The 18,539-nt window shown below is 34.6% G+C and overlaps 1 protein-coding gene across 1 annotated transcript in view; it reads right to left on the bottom strand.

The window, feature by feature from the left end:
- The window catches only part of Ccdc178 (coiled-coil domain containing 178), a 373,788-nt gene that overhangs the window by 16,484 nt on the left and 338,765 nt on the right, over positions 1–18,539 (bottom strand). The gene's annotated exons all lie outside the window — the stretch shown is intronic.

The following is an 18,539-nucleotide window of genomic DNA, read 5'->3' as shown; positions in this document are numbered from 1 at the left end:
TCTTTATCTCCAGTAACCTTAGGTTACTTTGGCCCACGAATGTCCAATTGAATTCTGTGCTGCAGATCTTCCACGTTGGCCCTAATGTGTTTGGAGAGCTCTAGTTATGAAACTTCTACTCTGCCTTATACCCTTCTCCTACTTTCCACATATCAGCACAGACGCTTTCTAAAAACAAAATGCTAATATCTTAGTGTTTCACAGTTTCTTTTGGTCAACAGGAATGTAGATGATTTTCCATTATCTCAAAGTATTCAGTAATAGCTACTGCATAACTACAAATATAATCTCTATTTTTATATCTTTTTTTCTTTATTCTCACCAATTCTCATTCTTCTTCTTCTGACCAAATATGCACAGGAAAAAAGTCCAAGCTTTTTTTTTTTTTCATGCCATGCAGCTATCTGCATGCCTTGTTGCTTTTATCTTTCTGCACTCACCTGTAGTCATCACCCAAATGCATTCTATAGGAGTTATACATTGAAATTGTAATTCCAGTAATATACATGACTCTTTCAGGTTAGATCTTAGGATTTTCTTTGTCCTTTGTCTTGAATATCTTCCTGCCTCTCTCTTTTAACTTGGGGTTGCATTTATCAAACTATATTGACATTTCTTCTTAGCCTTTTTATGTTGTAGACAGATTTTTTTCTGCCCTTAAGAGTAGAATTTGACTCACTTTTATAGTTATATCTACAATGCTTACAGAGACATTTGATAAATATTTATTAAAGTCATGAAAAGTTTCTATTTTTTTCTCACTCATACACACATAGGCATTTGCCCAGATCTTTGCCATGCCTCAGCATTTTTGAGATTTTTTAGAAATAATTCGTCTGTCCGTAACTTGGTATATTCATTATCCCTTCCACTTAGACTTTATAATTTGTGTCCTTGAATTTGGTGATTGGCTTCCATGCACATTTTCTAAATGTTCCATAATTGCTTTTAGTCAACAGGAATTTGTATAAATTTACATTATCTCAAGGTATTCAGTAACTCCAAATACAGTCACTGTCTTCTTTTCTAATACAATGCTAATATTACCATTTCTCTCATGACTCTTTCTTATATTTACTTAATTTGCTAGCTATCAGAGTCCATTTATGTATATATTTAAGAAGTTTTTTCATTTACCTATGTATAGTATGAGTTTACACACTATTCCTTTGTTTTGTCTGAGTAGTGGGTTAAAATGTTTTGTTTTTAAAATTTATATAATTTTTTTTTAAAATGAGAAAGATCAAGAAGTATTCATGAATATTTCTGTTTTAAAAAGCCAGATGTGTGGGAGAGGACTTTGAAGGTTCAGATGCTGGCCACCAGTGTACTTCTGACGACTGATATTGTATGCACATATAGGAAATTTAAAATACACTTTGGTAGGATTTTTGGGTAATTCTTAAACTAATTATTCAAATTTTACACATAACTATGAAATATAGCATAAACTGTGTATGTCATAATGGTTTAAGCCTGGATTATAAGTAATATTGTATAAAATAGTTAATAGCCACTTAGTTTAACAGATGTCACGATTGCGGCCTGTTTTTACAACAAATTAACAAAACACAAGAAAGAACAAATTCACAGACTGCCAGTTTACTACAGAAAAATCATTTTGCCTCTTTCCTTCCCCTAATAATAAAATAACTAAAATCAATGCTCTATATAAGTAGCCATGGGAAGTCTCAAAGAGAAATAACCATCCATTAAATATGCAAGATGCTAACATTCCAGGCTAAATTTGCAAGTCCCTAAATTCAAAACATACTCATTCCAGACAGTTATGTATTGTACAACTGATAAAAAAAAAACCAACTCATATCTCAAGGATATATGCTTTGGTCTGAATATTTATATGCTGCCTGCATTTATATATTGAAATCCCATTTGCCAAGGTGTTGGCATTAAAGAGTGGGGCCTTTGGGAGTTGACTAAGTCAGGAGAGTGGAGTCTTCAGGTTTAGGATTAGTGAGCTTATTAAAGAAGACCAGGAAATCTCCTTGGCTGTTTGCACCATTTGAGGACCCTGTGAGAAGCTACCTCCACCAGACACTGGATCTGCCAGCACCTGATCTTAGACTTCCCGGCTGCCGAAACTGAGGAATAAACACTGTTTGGTTATAAGCCGTCAGTCAAAGCGCTGAGCTCCAGTTGCAGACATCGGTAAGTACAATCATAAAACATTTCCTAGTGTTTTTTATTTTTACTTTTTTAGGTAGTCCTTAATTTTTCTTGTAACTTGGCCTGATGTACTCTCTCCTTGGATAAGTGACATGCTTCCCATGGGCTGAACCCAAGCTGGAGGTAATACTTTGCTAAGGTATTTGCCTTTTCTCCCTGATTTTCTCCTTATTCATTAACTTCCTCAAAGTCCATCCACTTTAAGGTGTCATAATCTGACCACAAGACATGCTGCTCTTGTTTCTTGGGTATTTACAGGCCAGTCAGTATTTCAGTTGCCCATAGGTTATCTCTGGACAGTTTTGCTCTCTTACTCTCTGCGGAGCCGAAATGGAATGAACTCTTCATGTCCCTTGAAGTGACAGCTCTACCAATTCTCTATATTAGTTATCTGTAGCTATGAACATAGAATTTTTTAATAGTTATTGTTTTTCCCCTACATTTCATCTAAGGCACCCATTACTTTAATAAGTTAGTGCAATCATGCCTTTGAAATGTCTATTATTTTTCCTGTTCCCATTTCCTTTACTGCCCTTCTAATATACAATCTTATAATTGTGGACCTATACTTTTCAGAGTAACTTCTTGGTCCCATTTCCAGAATATTCTCGCTGAGAATAAAAACAGCTTAGATGAGTTGCTCTTTAAGATGCCACTTCTGTACGCTAACTCTTTAAATGACTACTCACTATTAGCTCCTTGTACTCTTTTCTCCTTTCACTCCCTTTCATGGTCTCCCACAGTAAATCCACCATTCTCTGTTTTCTTGGGTCTCTCTTCTACCTCACCTCCAGCTCCAGCATAACTGTCTGCCACAGTATTGCATCCAGCACAGTCTGGACTGTGAGTCAGAAAACATGGGATATAAATCCGGCTTTAGCATGTATGAGCCATGCATGTCACCAGGGACAGTTTGAATACACCACTTGAGGGTTCATTTGTCTATAAAATGGGCCTCATGAAATCTTATTTGTAACAGCCAAATTAAAATGAATGCAAACTGTAAGGATAAAATAGGGCAGAAACAGAGCCAATTCAATATTGCTGGAACTCACGACCTATTCCTTGTTGCTATCTGTATTGATATGGTACAACTTCCTCTACATTTTCACAGAAAGGTAGTAAAATATGCTAGCACTGAATGCAAAATGGGAAACTATTAATAATATTTGGAGAAGTATTTTATTCTGAATGAACTTTCATAAGGAGAGGTAACAGGGGCATGAGAATCCTTTTCTATAGGATCATTCTTATTTAGAATATCTCAAGTACATTTCAAAAGAAGGAAGGAAAACTAAGAGGGGGGAAAAGAGATGAGATAAGGAAAAGAGCAGTTTTGATACAGTAAAGATAACATTTTTTTAATCCAACCTCAGCTCTGGATTTTGACTTTTGAATGAATCAGTTGGCTGAGAACTTTTTGATCCAAAACGGGGAAAGATGCCAGCTGGCAATTCTAGAGGCTAAGTGCTGAGATCTTCCTAGTTGTACAAAAAGCTTTTTAATCAGAAACAGGCATTTAATTTATTTAAAAAAATTGCAGGGAAGAAGCTGATCATGCAGTCTTGCAGTACTTGCTGGGAATCATGTCTAAAGGCCTAGGAGATGATAATTTTGACATATATAAGGAATTTTGATTTCATGCTTTGCTCACTGCTCTGCAGATGCTCTTTGTTTGTATGTTTGGTTTTTGCATCCAAAATGGTGTGATGTCAACATAGCAGCAGGGTGTAAGATCAATTCTGGAAAATGAAACTCTCTTGCAAACAATGTGAGTAACATCTACAGGCATTTGAATCTGGGAGAGTGTAGGTCAGGGGCAAGCAAGGAGGAACTGTGTCAGCCCTTTTCATCCATGGATTCTGTAGTCAGAGATTCAACCAACTGTGAACCAAAAATATTTCAGGAAAAAATTGCGTCTCTACTGAACCTGTAGACTTTTTTCCTGGTCGTCATTTCTTGAACAATGCAACATAACAACTGTTTGTATTGCATGTACACAGTGATAGGTATTAGAAGAAATGATTAGGCATTAGAAACAATTCACAGTATATGGAAGGATGTGTCTAAGCAATACATAAATACTACACTATTTTATATGAAGAATTTAAGCATCCATAGAAGATGGTATGGTGGGTTGGTGTCTTGGAACCGATCCTGAGGGGTGACAGCAATAAAGTACAATTTATGAACACTGGGGACCTTCACAATCATCATTAATTAATTGATGCTAGCTTATTTCCTAAATGCTGCAAATCAACATTAATAGCATTGTGACATTAGAACTTCGGGTGTCATATTGTAGGTTTTGTAAGAAATATGTTCAAGAGAAGTAAACGAAGATACAGAAGAACACTGCACATTTCATAATTTCATACTAAGCAGTCACGCTTTCATTCGGGTAGGTCTTTTGATTCTCTGTAGGTGGCTATGCCTGCCTCTGAAGAGAGAGCCCTGAGTCACATATCATACAAATGAAATCCGATTATCTTTGTGGGTAGCATTGTATGATTTGGAATAAGACCTTAGGTCTAATATAAAGATCCCTCAAATACATCATCCAGCTAAGCTTCTGTGGCCCCAAACTCCTAATTTAAAAATGTTGATGAATGAAGTACCTCTTTAGTTAATAAATGAAGTATCTCTTTAGTTATCCTTTGTCAGCAACATCCATTTTAATGGAAAGTGAGTTTACAGGGTTACATGATTGAACTACTGAGCCAAGTCAGTGTTGGCAAATGATGGGCTAAATTATTGATGTTACACACTAATGAATTCTGATGAGAAATAAAACACAGACATTACATTTCAAGTGGTTCATAATTATTTTTGTACTTTAAAAGCAATTTTATTCTTTTTCCAAATCATACTAGCTCTGTAAAACAAAAACATAGTTAGTGATTATACTAAAATTATTGAATTTGTGGCAAAAAATGCTCTTGCAAGTTTTCATTTCTGTGAAGATAATGTTATTCACACTAGATTTCTGATTTCCTTGTATACATCTGGGAAAAGATAATTAAATTAAATGTCTAAATTTTAAATCCAGTGTATTTAAATAAGATAATCTGCTTTGCAACCAAGGGTGGCATTCCAATGGATGTATTTATAGTCAATGATATATCTATCAACATGTGTACTGGAGCTGTGTCGAAATGTCCTAATTCAGGTAATGACAAATACAGAGGAACTTTCATGGAGTGTCTTTGTTTTGGTAAAGAAGCTGTCTTCAAATGTGGGGTACAGAATGAGATGTGGTCGCTAATGTTGACAAAGTCAGTGCTTAGGGCAATACGTAAAACAGGTTCATATTCGGCTAAGTAATTAGAGGAGGGTGTATCCATTCTGCAGAGTAAACATGGTGACTCTAGTATTTCTTCATTAAAAAAAGCAAAAACAAAACCAAAACCAAACCTTAACTGTGTGAGCCCTTGACCTTCTTGTTTCTTAGGGTTGAGTTAGTTATTTCAAACAGAGACTTGCTTAAGGGGGTTTAGGAGTAGGGATCACAACTGGTGAGGTGTTAGTTCAAAGATTCATCACTTGCTGACAGTGAGTCTTTGAAAACGTACCTCTGCTCTCTCTAGCTCTGCTACCAAAAGGGGTAACGTATTCTCTTCTGTCACAGAGGTTTGTTGTGATTAGGAAATCAACTCTTTATGAAACTGAAGTCTGCTGTGTATACATAAGGTAAATGTATTTCTCATATTTATTTGGGCTCTAGTTCATTTTAAGATCATAAGAATTAGTTTGGAAAATGGTTCCTTCATCAGCTAAGGTGTATGCAAGAGAAAGGGATGAAAAGGCTTTTCAGATCAAGATTTTGTCATGTTAGATAATTTCCCCTTATGATATTATGTGCAAGTTCTTAAGAATAAAAATCTAAAGGTGAGATAGGATATGGGGTGCATCACACTTTCGTTCTTACTTGGTGTATACTTTCTGTGAAGCAAACACAAATGACCCGTCTTAGCCTTACTTCTGTAATATACTATTTCCATGTTAAAGTTTGCAAAGTCCTTCTCTTTTTCTTCCAAATTCTGTCTTTATTCATGATACATTATAGACTTGGTGCCACTTGGAAGTAACAAAAGTACTTCAAATTTTTTGACAACATTTCTCAAAATATTACCCAATATTTTCCTCTTGTTACAATGGCACTGTTCACTGTTTTACAATCTTGGTACTTTTGAATGAAAAATGGTGTGTCTGAGTTAATCTCACATCAAAGCAGCATCATTATATAACGATGCTAAGTTGTATGAAAAATACCTATTGGATATGCTCCATTAGTTACTAATTTTCAAACTTAAAGTTCTGTCTTTGAAAAACTCATTTCCCCCACACCATTGACATGGCTCCTCCACTTGAAAAATGTACTGCTGGCATTAAGTGAATTAGGGAAAAGAAAAATGCTAGGGTTGTTGTAAAGTTTAAAAAACAACAAGAACACACAAAATTTTTAATCTTTCAAATAAAAACAATCAGAAATATGCTTATGTTATTTTAAAATAAAAGAGGGAATACATTTGGTTTAATATGTTATTTAACAGAAAGGGGCAGAGAGTTTAGTTCAATGGAATTTAGTACTAATATATGCTTTATTACCATCCTGAAGCTACCACAGAAAATGAATGCATTTTCGTCTTTCATATCTACATTTGAATTAAGGTTCTTATCTTCAAATAGAAAGAAAAAAGGCAATGTGATGCTACCATTGTTATCCGTGGCCACACATGGAAGTTGTTATAGAGGACTCCAGATATTTTGAGAGACAAAAGAGTCAGAAGATCAATACAATAAATGATAAATAAAACCTAAGAATTGGACAGTGAAGGTAACTAAGGCAAACTAAGGAAACTAAGGTAAAATAGGAATAGAAGTATAGAGTTTAGGGGAAGAAGAAACTCTTAACTAAACTTAAAGGGACAACTTTGCAACAAGATAAATATACAAAAAATAAAATAGATATGATTACATTAATAGTCAAGAAGAATTTCATTTACTCAGCTTTTTTATGAGCCTGTTCCCAGGTGTTCTCCCAGGTTCCATATCCTGTTAAATTTGGTGCTAATTAAGCAATGCACCCCTAAATCAAACCCAATGGACATTATTACAGTGACTTTATTTTGTATATTTTTCCACCCAGGCTTATACTCACCAGCCTTCAAAATCTACCCCATGAAAATTATTCAGCTTTGTGTACTTCACGATGCAGAATACTAACCCATATGATCATGGCATGTACTTCAAATGGTCAGTTTTATCATATGGAGTTAAACTAATTAGACTAATTAGAAAAAATATTTTCTAATTTCTTTATAATAATTTTTGGAAATAGGTAACTTCACTTCCCAGCTATTGAGGGATTTTTCAAAAATTTTAGTTATTCATATCTGATAATCTCATTGTGGTTGGAAAACATATTCTTTAATATTTATTTTAAATTAAGAGTTGTGTTATGAGGCAGCCTAGAGTCTGCATGTGGAAATGTTCCACGTGTACTTCAACATTACACATATTCAGCCATCTTTGCAAAGACTGTTCTCTAAATGTCAGTTACGGTCAACTGGTTGTATTGTTCTAATCTTCCACATTCTTACTATCATTTTTCTTCATGTTCTGTCTATTCCTGGAAGAGGATTTCTGAAATCTCAAACTAAGACTTTTTAATTTCTACTTTAAGCTTTTACAGCATTTACTCTAAATACTTAGCAACTTTTAAATTAGATACATACATATTTATACAGCTGCTTGATGAATCGGTTATCTTTATGCAATCACCCTATTTATTCTTGATTATATTCCTCATTGTGAATTTTCATTTATTTAATATTTATATAGCCTTGCTGACTGTATTATGCCTGATGTGTCCTTTTACTTTTCTGTCCTTTTACTTTCAATCTGTCCATCACTTTAATGTATGTCACTTATAGCCAGTATAAAATTGAGTCACGTGTTATCTAATGTGACTACAACTATTTGTTAATTGATGTTTTTAGTCCATTCATATTTAATATAATTTTTGTTATGATAGATTGAGGGTCACCAATTTTTTTATTTCTCCAAAATTTATCACATTTTATAATTTTTAATTTTCTTTTTCTGCCTTATTTTTATTTAGTTTTTATCATTCCATGTTAATTATTTTATTGGCTTTATACTTGATTTTGAAGGTAGGAATTACAAAATGTTTTTACTTAGTTTTCATAGGGTGAATATAATAAATATATTAAATTTAAGAATAGTTTTGTTTATCCTTTTAAAAACTTTTATCCCATGGCTCTCATTTATTTTGTACTTGTACATGCTACACTACAATGTTTCATTTTTGTGTTTAGATTTAGTTGTCTTTTCAGTAGACCCAGATGATGCAGTCTCTTATAGTTGTCCATTTGTCATATCTGATGCTCTTCTTTCCTATAGATAACGGGGCTCCTTCTTTAGTTCTGAAGCACATTTCTGAAGGGAGAGAAGTTTGACTTCTTTTAGCAGCTTAGACATAGTCTTCTATGTTTTTGAACTTCATTGTCCCTAATGAGGTGCTAGCATTAATTTCTTTATTTCCTTTTTCTGCTTTTAAGTTTGTGTCTTTTTCTTTGATTTTGAGGAACTGACTACAGTGTAACTGGGTGTGGTTCTTATGTACGCCTCTTTTGGGAGTTCTTTGAATTAACTGGCTATGTAATTCATATTTTTCACCAAAATGATCATCTTATTTTATACTTTTATAGTATAAGTGTGCGCCTCTTTGATAGAGGACACAATAATTTTATTCACACTATGAAAAAAAAACCTCCCAAGAAGTATATGCTAGTAGTTTAGCACTTGGCTTCATGACTAAATGGTCAAGAATTACGTACAGAATAATTAGCGAACTCCTGGAATGTCCACACTAAATTCCTCAGCCCAATATTTATGACCTTTCTGAAGACTTTCTCTCTTAGTAATCACTGTCTCCCTTTAATATAGTCTAATCTCAGTGCCATACAGAAGATTCCTGTAGCAGAGTGGTTAAGAGCAGCTGATGCTGCAGCCACGCTGCCTGAGTTTAAATAGAGACTACTGCCAGCTCTGTGACCCTGAGGAGAGTAAGTAACCTCTTTGTGCTTCAGTTTCCTTTTCTATAAAATGGGACCCTATGATCACACCTCACGAGGTTCTTTGAGAATTATATTAATTAAAATTTATAGAAGACTGTAGAAGTTAGCCCATAGTCTATATAAATGCTTTGTTACAAAACAGCCAAAAGGTGAACATCTATTCTGCACCACTGGAATCTGTTTCTTCAGTCACTCGCTTTCTGTGTTAAATGCTTTGTTACAAAACAGCCAAAAGGTGAACATCTATTCTGCACCACTGGAATCTGTTTCTTCAGTCACTCATGCTTTCTGTGCTTTTAGTCCCCCCACCCCCATCCCTACCTTGCTCCTCTCCCTCCAATCAGCTTTAGGTACTCATTCCTGGAGGATTTTTCAAGTTTTATCTGTGTACAAAGGCATTCCCCTGAATTCAGGCCTAAATAGTTCTCTCTGCTTCCTGGCCAGCCATAAAGTTTATTGTCTGTACTTGGTAACACTTAGCCATGTAACTAATTATTTCTTATATTTTTATATCTGCCTCTTCATTTCATCTCGGATACTCCCTGTCTTGTGATTTTATGCTCTACTAATATCAAACTGCTTGTCATTTTCTCTGTACACTATGCTATCTCCCACTCCACCTTCTGTTGAAGCCCCCCTCAACCTTCAGACGTAATTCAGGAGTTACTCCTTTCAAGAACTGACCTTCTGTTCCCAGATTGAGCTAAGAATTTCTCTCCATGCCCCCATTTTTATTTACACAATATACCGTACCTGCCTCCCCTGTGAGATTACATAGTCTTTAAAGACAAATAATATCTTCATTTATTGACCCTCAGTGTCAGCAAAATGTCTTTTTCTCTCATAGTAGGCACTCAGGACATATGTCTTGAAATTAACTAGTATGCTTCAATTTGACTGTAAATTGCTTAAGACAAAAGACCTTGGTTATGTAATGTATGTATTCTATTGGTATCCAGTAAGTATAGAGTGAATTCTGTGCTTCAGTTCGTTATGATAAATCATCCCCCATATCAATCAAAATGAAATTCCAGAGGCATAATATAGCCATAGAAGCATAATGAGAGAATAAGTCCTAAGGTAGGGGTAGAGAAGAAATGAGCTTATAAACTCCCTTTCAGAAAACATTTTCTGATTCTGAAATGACTTTTGGCATCAGGCATTTATTTCTTAGCTATCGTCAGCTTTGGATGAGGATGGAATGCTGATTTCACAGCTAAAGGAAGGTATTTGGTTAAAATACAGTTCATTTATTTAACCGTTTTAACTAAAACTGATTAATTCTTTTTGTTTATGAGCTTATGCATACCTTAAAAGCTGAGGCAGGAAGCAAAAGAATTGAAGTCAACCAAGCATTTCTTTTATTGCATTATTTGGCTAGAAGTGCTGTGTACCACTGTGTAGTTTCTTGAATGTACAACAGTTTGAAATGATGTCACACATGGAGCTGTCAGCTCTTTTCCTTATTTCTTCTTTTCTGGTTTGTAGGTCAAACCCAGTGCCTTGCACACACTAGGCAAGGGTCTACTATTTGTGCTGCAGTTTCTTCAAAGTGAAAATATTGGAAAGTGTAAATGTGTTTTCATCACTAGTTAACTTTGGCAAGAAGTTGCTGTACTTTCAGAATCTCCTGAAAACAAAGTCAGGTTACAAAAAGAAGAGAGATGTTCATAGTGTGCAGGGCACATCGTATAGAACATGTCATCCAAAATAGTGGTCCTGGGATACATAATATTTGTACCTCCTTCACCTCCCAGATGACAGACACAGTCAGCTAACTCACCGACCACCCACACCAAAATGCAAACTGCTATTCAGAGCAGATAAGTATGTATTTTCAGTCTAACATAGAAAGAGGGATTTTAAAAAATTTAGTCTGCAATATTTATTCACTTACATGAGTAAAAATGCCAAAAATTTTAAACATACTTTGTACCTCTTCTGTCACATTATATGACCCTTCTCTATTTCGTTTTTCTTCTTTGGAAACAGCAGTAATATAGCTTTAACTTGCTGCCTTAGCTTTCCCCACTGGTATGCTAAGGTCTACAAGGGTAAGGATTTTCGTCTGTGTTATTTTACCATTGTATCCCCAGTACCCAAAACAGTGACTGGCGCATCTTAGGCTTTCAATAATTATTTGGCTAATAAATGAGTTGTGAAACAAAAAAAAAGACTGTATCAATAAAGCAAATATAGCAGAATTCCTTCATGAACCTCTTCAGCCACACAAACCATAAACGTCACTCCCCTTGGGAGTATTTTTCTAATGTAAAGCACAAATTGTTCTATTGAAAATTCATGTTTGTAAAGTTTTGTAAGAGAACAACATAGTCCTTGACAGAACATGAAAATGTAGATTTGTTTTGTTGTTGTTTTGTTTTTTTGGTACCGGGGATTGAACTTGGGTCTTTGTGCTTGCAAGGCAGGCCACCGAACCGCTGAGCTAAATCCCCAGCCCTAATTAATAGCTTTTAAAAGTGTGCTGGCCTGATGTTCTGAAAGTAGTTTTTACATTTTATTAATTTTTTTTCAAGCACTTCCAGTACATTTTATTGTTTTGGATGTCACTTAAACATTGTCTTCTAAAACTTGCACATTTTCCTATTGAGTTGTATTACTTCCATATTAATTCAAATAAATACTCATATTTTATACTGAATACAATTTTATAAATATCTTAGTGTTTTTCAACAACCTTATGGATTTTTGGGGGCTTCTTTTTGTACCGGGGATTGAACTTGGGTCCTTGCTCTTGCAAGGCAGACGACAGAACCACTGAGCTAAATCCCTAGATTTTTTTTATTATATCTCTTCTATGAAAAAACTTTTAGTTTTGTAGACATATTTAACTATATTCCATATAATGGTTTTCTCCCCTCATTCTAACTTAAAACTATACAATATTCTATATTTTTTAAAAGATAAGGATTTTTAAATGTTTACCCTAGAATCTTTATAAGTACACAAAATAGGTTATTATAAATACATATATTACCTTAATTTGTATTTCATGTATTATAGAATATGCTTGATTAATCAATAATATTAAATAAATTAAAATTATTAGCACATTTTGGATATTTACTTTTAACCCTTAGACAGCTGGCAAGTGAATAGTTCACCTCCATTATACACAACTTGGAATCTCATTCTTACTATATTCTAAATTCCAAATGTGAGGCTATTTGTGAATTCTCTATTCTCATTATCATCTTCAGGCATGTTGCCTGTTTTGTAAATAAAGTTTTATTGGGATGCATTACATACATTATTGTCCCTGGTTGCTCTCTTGTTACAAGGCAGAGTGGAGGGGGCAGCACAGATGATATAGCCTCAAAATTGAAAGTATTTATTATATGGTTCTTTAAAAATTTATCAACTATTCTGTTTTATATAAAATTTTGTCCATTCCTGCACTGATATGCTGTTTTCATTTGCTAAATATAGTTTTTAACATGTTTTGCTGCATTGTAGCATAAATTCCTAACCTCAATTCAACAGCACTTTTTCTTCTTAAAAAAGTCAGAGCTGGTCTCATGGATTTTTATCTTTCAAACGCATTTATAATCATGTTCCTAACTTCCCTAAAAAATCTTGTTTGGATTTTGAGTATGACTGTATTGACTTATGGACTTTGAAAATTTTGAAATTTATTAAAAGTTTAGTACCTTCCCAATATAATCTATTCATCTATGAAAATGAAGTAGATTTACTGTTATATAGGTTTTTGCTTGTGTCTTTTCAGTATTGTCTGACAGCTCTGTGAAAACACAACTAATTTTTTGTTGTTTATTCTTAGGAACTTTACCTTTCAGTTACCATGTTAAATAACAGTCTTATCAATTCTGATGTTTTTCTTAGTTAATTCTCTTATATAAGAGAAAAATCATATATGAGACAACAATGATAATTTTGTTCTTTTTTTCACACAGTACCTCTGCCTCATTTATCAAGAACATATTATGAAGTCAAGGAAATTTCGATCTCGACTCTTGTCACTTCTATTACTCTGAGCATCTTCTTACTTTCATTAACAGTTGTTTTTAGCATATACTCCATAAAAAACATAGTGTTTCTTTTTTATATTACATTCCATTAATATATTTTTAAACATTGACTTTCTTTACAATTGCATTAAAACTCACAGGTTTTGATATGTTTTGCACTTTTTAAAAATTCAGGATGTGCTAATATTTATCATTGTAGTTTTGATATGTTTTGCACTTTTTAAAAATTCAAGATGTGCTAATATTTATCATTGTACTTGTAGACTCCAAATGAGATGATTTTAATCAGACATTACTTCATATATTCTGAAATTACGATGTCATGTGCATAGGCTTGTGATTGACAGGTCTTACTAGAGTATGTCTTTTACAAAATTTTAAAAAATATTCAAACTTGAATGTTCTTATTCTCTTTGCCTCAATTTTAAAAAATGTTTTCATAGAATTGAACTTTTTATTATTTCTTTTCAGGCTTTTAAAACTATTTCTATTTGTTTCAGGTGCATCTTTTCTAAATAATATGCATAGAGTTTGCTTTTATTACTAATCTATGAATATGTACCTTTCAACTGTGTAAAGAGACCTTTTTCTTTCTTTTTTTTTGGTACTGGGGATTGAACTCGGGTCTTTGTGCTTGCAAGGCAGGCCACCAAACAGCTGAGCTAAATCCCTGGCCCAAGAGACCTTTTTCAATTATTTATTTATTTAGTTAGTCTTTTGAGACAGGGACTCCCTGTGTAGTCCTGGCTGGTCTTAAACTCACTATGTAGCCCAGGCTGGACTCAAACCCATGCAATCCTTTTACTTCAGCTTTCTGAGTGCTGGGATTACAAGCATGCACTACCATACATGGCTATTTGCAGTTATTATAATAACTAATATATTTATCCTTATTATGCATGTTTTAATATTTTCCCTTCTTTCTTCCTGTATTTTCAGTCATTCATTTTTTTATGGCGCTAATTTTTCTTCCTGTAGTTTCAGTGTTACACATTCTATCTCTAGACTTCCAGTAGATATTCTTAAATTATTGCAACTATATTTAAATATAATTTGTATTATTGTCTAGAATTAGTAAGATTTAGCAATTTAATGTTATTCTTTCGGCATACATAGTATCTCTCAATGTATGCATATACATATATATTTAATGTCTAAAAAGCACACTATAATTTATTTTGTCTTCAAAAAAATCACATAGATTTCAGAATTTTTCTCTCATATCTTATTGCTAAGTGATTTAGATTTTAGTCCTGCTCTTTCTAGCTTTATTTCATTTGCGCCATTACCTTCCAAATATTATAGGAAATTAACCGTGTGTGTGTGTGTGTGTGTGTATGTGTGTGTGTGTGTGTGTGTATCAAATGATTGAATAGATTGCTCTATGCCATCAGAATTCCTGGCAAAGCAACTATTGCATGCTTTTATTTATTAACCTACAAACGTATGGGTGCCTAGACCTGAAAAGAATCTTTGAGGTTATCATAATCACTAATAAATTGACTTACTAATCTAATGAACTTTTTGTACTTATCATGTTACGAAAATATATCTGCATCTGGGAAGACAAAGATGAACAAAAACCACACAATTTTGACTTGAAAAGGCTAACACGCTAGCAGGTGAGCAGGTCCAGATGCACCTACAGATGTGTGTGCACTGCAGTCACAGGAACATTGTGGGAGCTCGAGCCTGAGCAAGTGCCCCTGGGCTGACTCTGTCCACTGCCCCACAAGCACCTCACCCTCTTCTTCCCAATGCTCTTGGCCTGTGCTTTTCTACTTTCTTCTTGAGCACCACTAGTGTATGCTTGCGAAGCTGTACTTGGTAGGCCATTGATTCCTGTCGAGTCCAAACCTAACTTTTAACCTCTTCCATTCTTTGCTCCCAGTATTTGCACCTGGAGCTCATCAAAATATATGTCAACACTCATTTGCAGTGGTTCAGACATCTGTTTTTTCTAAAGCTTTTTCCTGTTATGGCTAAGCATTCCACCTTTTCTCCATTTCTCCTGTCCCAATTCTTTCTTGAATTGTTGCTGTCTACAACGTCAGTATGGTCCCTGAACTACACTGTTCAAATCGCACTGTTCAAACTCTGTCAAATTCTTCAGATGTACTCAATTTAAAGAAAAATGCAATGGGACTTTTCATCTCCTTCCAGACAAGAGGATTCCTGCTTACACAGTCTAAGATCACATAAATATGTTTTAGCTGCAGCACACTCATTTGAATGATTCCAGTGTTTAGATTTTTTTCCCAATAAAATGCCTGAAAGGTATTAGGCAGTGCAAGATTGAATAAATTAAAAACGAAAAAAAAACAATAGTAAAAATCATATAATAAGAGCACTAAATATACCATCCACTCACAGAGCTAGAAGTCTTAGACAATTGCTGCAGCTAGAACGGGGCTTTGGTTCCAACTTTGTGGTAGTTTGCTTAGGCTCATATTAAAATTGTGGTCAGCTAAAATCCCCAAATCTTTGTCATATAAATGGTTTCAAAGTAAAGCGCACCATTTCTTTATTTCAGTTTTCATTCATCTTATTGGTTTCTGCTTGATCATGTAACTCAAACTCTTATCTGGTCCATTTGAGCTTCCGCCAGCTACAGATCTGTTAGCACTGCCTGTGTCTGTGCCTGCCAAGAATTGCTCCTAGGCTCATAGTCCAAGGTTGAAGCCAAGCTTCCCTTTTTCTGTTTAAAATTTATTTAGATTGCTTTTACTCAATATCTGTTATATACAATTAATTATTCAGAAGGTTTATTGACTAATTTTCTCATCTAATAGTTTACTAATGTCTAATAGGATCATTTTCATACCTGTTTCAAAATATAAAACATTATTTAAATTCTCAAACATTGGTACTTAAAGAAATTCCAAGGATAAGTCATATGGAAATGGAGAGCACTAATGTTTGGTCTGTTAAGCAATGTTTAGCTGCATTGAATCAAACTGTATACACTGATACCCGCAGATTCCCCAAACATATTAAATCACTCTACCATGTTTTCCTTTAAAAAAATTGAAGATAATAAAGGAGAAGGAGAAAGGCACTCGGAACCATCCAGTCCCCTTAGCTCCCTGCTACATCCTCAAAACAACTGAGGGAGAATTAAGTGGATTTTCGGATAGTATGAAGGCCAGTAAGAGCTTAGAAACTTTTAGGAAGGAGGATACAGAAACAATCTGAAAGAGTTAACAGCTGAAAATACAACTGCATTGATTGCATGACTAGGGTCCAGTAAGAGGTAAAGAAGGTGGAAATTAATTTATGTGGTAGAAGCTGGTGGGGAAGGATCTGCAAAACTGAAGATTAGGTGACTGGATTGAGTCAGATGTTTTTCTTTAACAGCTAAGACAAAGAATATTGCAGAAGGAAGAGTAGAGCATAAGAGAGGATTTTAAACAGCAAGCTTCGTGACTAAGACGTCTGCAGTGGCTTACACAGATGTGGGAGATGGAGCTGGGGCGGGGGCTCAGAAGGAGCTGGTTGTGGAGGTCACCGTGTACCATGCTGAAGGTTTTAGATTTGATTCCCGCCCCCCAGGGAACTGCGCATGTTTCTATAGTATTGTGTTATGATCCCCAGAATTATATTTTCACATTCTTGTCTAAAGGCTAAAATTGAAATCTACTAAATTGGAGGTATCTCCTGTAGATAATCAAAGAAACCAGTAATTGGTGCTCCTTGAGTTCCCTAAATACAAACAAAGATTGCTGCTGAATCTAGGTGCTGGGTAGTCAAGTCCCCACCTATGCTAGCCTGGGCCTGTGCCTTCATTTCCATTGTATGCAACAGCCATGCAGATAAGTCATTTAAAATCAAGTGTTGGTAAATAAAATACTGAATTTCTCATGAGAAATGAGAATAAAGATTACAGAAGGTTATAAATTAGGAATGCACTTTGTGTATATTCCGACGACATTTCTGATGCTTGAAAAATACATCACGACTCCAAGTAAGAATTTATCAATTGAAAGATATTTAAGAACATTTATATTTCAGTGGAAGTATGGGACTTTTCTAAGACACTAATTTAGAACATACAGGTAACACATGAATGTATAAAACAGAATCATGAGTCACAGGCACCCCACAATTTTATTTGATTTGAGACAGGATCCTACTATGGAGATCAGGTTGGCCTCAAACTCACTGACCTACAACTCATGATCCTCAGGCTGGATTTACAGGCTGTGGCCCTAAATCTGGGAGTGCCCATAATTTTTAGTGTATTGTGTGCTAATAGACTTTTTGAGGAAAACCAGATGCTCCTGACTTCCAAACTAATGCATTGCGGTTTGTATTCCAGTTTGTACATACCTTTCTGTTAACCTACCAGTGATAAGAACTGCCCTTTCAAAACTTACCTTTGATTTTCCCCCATTACTTTCTATTTTGATTTTATCCATTACCAATAGAAGCCATATATAAAGCAGACACACACCTATATGTACGCATGCACACATACATAATTCTCAGAAGAAAACACTAAAAATGAACACCAGAAAAAATGAAATCTGAAATAGCTGAGTAGGTTTGGAAGTGTTTTGAAAAATATGTTTCTTTTTTTTCTTTTTCTTGGTACCTGGGATCAAACTCAGGACCTTGCACTTGCAAAGTAGGCAATGGAACCACTGAGCTAAATCCCCGGCCCCAAAAATGTTTCTTTACTGTAGTAAAAGCAACATTACATGTAATGAAATGTTTAAAATATATTTGGTTTAGGGTTCAGCCTTCTTCACTTATGCTGTGACTTACTAAACATTGTAATCTTTTTTTTGGGGGGGGGTACCTGTGATTGAACTCAGGACCTTGTGCTTGCATGGCAGGTGGTAGAACCACTGAGCTAAATCCCTGGTCCTAAACATTGTAATCTTAAACAGCATTGTTTCGGTTTTCATCAAACAGCCATTCTGTTTTTATTTTAATAGAACAAAAGTGTGTGTGTGTGTGTGTGTGTGTGTGTGTGTGTGTGTGTGTGTGTGTATTTTTCCTTGGGAGATCATACTTAACTAATCTTGTAACATTGGAAGTAAAACTAATCGAAAGCAATTTTAAGTAATATTCCAGGGATGATCTTCTTAAAGTTAACATGGGGTTCTCAACTATTTCAGAGACTAAAAGACACTTGATCCACTAAATGTTTTTATAGACATAAACACAGGTAGTGAAAAGTCACAAACCACAGTTACTTTCTATCCCAAAGTGGCTTTTTTTTTTTTTTTTTTTT

Source organism: Fukomys damarensis, unplaced genomic scaffold (assembly GCF_012274545.1).
Source record: "Fukomys damarensis isolate Sample0158 unplaced genomic scaffold, DMR_v1.0_HiC HiC_scaffold_30, whole genome shotgun sequence".
In the NCBI taxonomy this organism is placed as follows: domain Eukaryota; kingdom Metazoa; phylum Chordata; class Mammalia; order Rodentia; family Bathyergidae; genus Fukomys; species Fukomys damarensis.
This window is presented reverse-complemented; position numbering and strand designations above follow the sequence as displayed.